The following is a 3,893-nucleotide window of genomic DNA, read 5'->3' on the forward strand; positions in this document are numbered from 1 at the left end:
ATACATAAGGAAAGTTGGTTATGTCTAAACTGAAAGCAAACCGAGAAAATTGAGAGAAATCTGCTTGTCAAATTAGACGCGTTGCGTACAGGTCTTAAAGAGACAGTAGCCCTAATAATAAACATGCAGCCGCTTGTCCTTAAAGGGATAGTTCACCCAAAAATAAAAATTCTGTCATTATTTATTCACTGTAATGTTGTTCCAAACCGATATAAATTTATGTATTGTGCTGAACACAAAAGAAGATATTTTGAAGAATGTGGGTAACCAGACAGTTGCTGGTCCCCATTGACTTCCATTGTGAAAAATATACTATGGAAATCACTGGGGTACATCAACTGTTTGGTTACCCACATTCTTCCAAATAACTTCAACAGAAGAAAGAAACTTATTCAGGTTTAAAACAACTTGAGAGAGTAAATGTACAATTAAATTTACAAAATTTAATACAAAATGTAAATTTAATACAATTAAAAATGTACAATTAATTTTTTTGGGAGAACTATCTATTTAATGTTAATAAAACAAGAAAATCGGTATATTTTCCTGCTTTTTTGTCCTTAGCCAATCACATGCCTGATTCTTCTGGATGTGTAAATCGGTCAGCATCAGCCCGACCCTTTTCCCTAATATGGTGTCTGTGTATATCAAATCAGCGCTCTAGAATCTTTGCTGTGTATGTTCAAGCAACTCACTCGTCTCGCACGTTGAGCTGGCGATGTTTTACATATGGTCTTGAAGTGGTAAGTGGGCAAAACAAAAAATCAGCATTTAATTAGTTATCGGATGATATTAAAAGGTAGTGGGATTATTTGTGGTTGACCTGGACATTTTAACTTGATCAAATAGTTATGGATTTGATATTAGCTGCGAATTCAGAGCATTAACTTAAGTTGTGTCAGTGTAACGTTATCGATAGCTAGCCTAGTCTAACCGTCAGAAAAGAATTGCCTCAGATTGTGCCCCCCCAGAATTTTGGCTTGCATGACCGCCCTGGACAAAATGACGATCATATATCTGTTTAGTGCTGCTACGCTGCACATAAACTGCTGAACTCACTTGTTTTAGTGGGTTATTTCCTGCTAGATATCCGATGCTATTGGGAGCCAGTGCAGCTGAGCAGGGCGCCGCCATTTCAAACTTTATTAGGCGTTGCAAAGACGTAAGATGAAAAGAAAATCTTAAGTGAGTTGGTTCCCTTCAGAGATACATTCATATGATTCATTTATTCATACATGCTAATTCATATAGGCTAACTCCCCTTAGCACTCGGTTGTAAAGACTGCTTGTAAATTTGATAATCTCCTGACTCCCCAAATCATTTAACTGCATGACATATGTTACCTTAATAACAAAATTTTGCATTTCAATAATTTTCTTGAATTAAATATACTGTCTGTTGGTTTAATTGGGTCTGTTTTAGCAGCACTTTGAATTTGGGATATTGTCTTGTGAGGATACTGAAATTGTAAATCACAGATTAAAAAACGTTTAAAAAAGAGTTAAATTTTTTGTTGTTGTTGTGATAATTACCTTATCAGAAATGTGTGTGTATGTATGTATATATGTATTTATTTAGAGTAGCACCCGGAAAGAGACAATCACTTATAATAACCTACTTGTCAAGTGATGCATTTGTTAAATTCTTCTAAAAACCATGTGATTTCTAATATGTGTCTTTACAAGCAGGCCATATATATTTGGTTGATGCTCTTGCTGCAGGACAGTTGGGGAAGGAAACTAAAACCAGAACATATGTAAGTAGACCAAAGTATCATTTCAGGATTTGATTAGACTATGTGAGATGCATTTCTTTTTTCTTTTTTCTTTTTTACAAACACTCTTATTATTATTAAAAATTAGTAAAGGCGTTTTCTTTGTTTACTTAATTAAAAAGACTTAAAGCAACACAAATCTTTCTTTTTTATATACCTCATTCTCATTTGCACATTTTTATTAAATCACAAGTTAACTTAATCTATTTGTGTTGGTCCCACATTAATATATTTGTTGTGATGACTGAAACAGGGCGGTGGATTTCTAGTTCCCAGCATGCAGAAGAGTAAATGTTGAAAACTAGTGATGCTAATGTGTTTTTTAGTAAAGGAAAAGACCTGTTAATATTGTTCAGTTATGCATTTAATTGGATGGCCACATTAAATAACAATTAGGGCCTATTAACTAATATGGAAACAAGCTTAACTAATCAGTAAGTATTATCAAATTTAGGATAAGATTGTTCCTTATTAGGTAGTCAATAATTACTTGATGAGATTGGCATTATTAAGAAATAGTAGGTAATTATGACAATTTATAAAGAATTATATAAAGAACTAATAAATTACTTATCACAACATTAACGTGTCTGAGATGTAAGCAATTGTCTTTTTTTACTCTCAACGTGGTCATAAAATGCATCATTAATTACTCAAGTGTTACCTACATTATGCCATGTTTTAAAATGTGATACATTTCTCATTGTATAAAAATTGTTTTGGGAAATGATTACATTATTAACATTTTATTAAGACTTTATTATGAGTTGCTACAGGTCTTAACGTGCTCAAAAAATTAATATTTTTTTTCATTTGGAATCTCTGGCCATTAAAGCTTCCTTGAAAGGCTCTAAAAACGCCTCCATTATGACTGTAACCTCGTTTCCCTGAAGAGGGAACGAGACATTGCGTCGAGATGACGCCGTGGGAAAGCTCTGCGTGATTGCATCGTGAAGCACTTGAGAAATCAGTCCAATGACGTATAGGCGGGTGACGTCACGGCAGGAAGCTATAAAGCGCGCCCTTTAACTAACAATAAGCATGTAGGCAAATGTTATGTTGGCCATAAAATTTGATTGAAGTAGATAAAATAAATTCATTCTAAGGTTCATATGGTCATAGGTTAAAACATCATTTACTCTTTTAAATGTCCAACATCACTAAACATTAAACCCTTAAACTGTAAATTAAACAGGTTTTCTATTGATTTTTTTAAACTCGCGCATTGGGCCCCAATTTGAACAGCACCAGAACGGGTTGGAACAAAGAATACACAGAATAGTACATCATATAAAATTGGTGCAATATATAATTAAATTATTAGTAAATTAGTCAAATTAGCTTATTTTAAATTCAAATAAATCTATTCAGCTGTGTAGAGAGGTGAGATTATTGTATTAAGTTGTATTACAGGGATATGTAAGTTCAGTGAGAGCCGCTGTCCTGCAGAGTTTATCTCCAGCACTAGTAAACACACCTGAAAAAGCTAATGATGTTTTCAGGATTACGAGGCAGGTGAGGGTTTTATTCTGGGTTGGAGCCAAACTCTGCAGGACAGCGGCTATTTTCAGACCAGGCTATTTGAGCTATATGAGTGTATAAAACTATATATTTATAAGTGTACATACAGAGTACAGTAGCACAGTACAGGTGCATAAAATCAATTATGGGGTACTATTTTATTCAATCACAAAATAATAATAATAAAAAAGTATGTCCCCCTTAAAATCCATAATGTTGTCTGTCTTCATGAACAGAAGCTGTAGTCTGTTATCTGAGATTATCTAACTCTTATTGCATTTTTTATTCACTCCCCCAAACCAGGAAATGACACGTTGAAGGTTAATGAAAGTAAATAAAGGTTATTAAGTTGATGATCAATACAAAATATAATTGTTATGTTGTGAAATGTGTATGTAAGCAATAAAAAGACATATTGCTTATTTTCTGGGTGTTTTTCCTCCTTATATACACTTTAAAAAATGCTGGGTTGTTTTAACCCAAATTTGGGTCAAATATGGACAAACCCAACTGTTGGGTTAAAAATTAATTTAGAAATGTAACCCAACGGCTGGGTTTGTCAATATTTGACCCTAATTTGGGTTAAAACGACCCTGC

General features: G+C 33.6%; 1 protein-coding gene across 1 annotated transcript in view; it reads left to right on the forward strand.

The window, feature by feature from the left end:
- Positions 1-1,714: 1,714 nt before the first annotated feature.
- LOC143714433 (uncharacterized) overlaps positions 1,715-3,893 on the forward strand; it is a 12,651-nt gene continuing 10,472 nt past the window's right edge. Inside the window, exon 1 of the mRNA XM_077205627.1 lies at positions 1,715-1,757. The gene's annotated coding sequence lies outside the window, so the exon portion shown is untranslated. The remainder of the gene's footprint in view (positions 1,758-3,893) is intronic.

This window comes from Siphateles boraxobius, unplaced genomic scaffold (assembly GCF_051911475.1).
Source record: "Siphateles boraxobius isolate OS27281-9 unplaced genomic scaffold, OSU_SipBor_1 12, whole genome shotgun sequence".
NCBI classification, from domain to species: domain Eukaryota; kingdom Metazoa; phylum Chordata; class Actinopteri; order Cypriniformes; family Leuciscidae; genus Siphateles; species Siphateles boraxobius.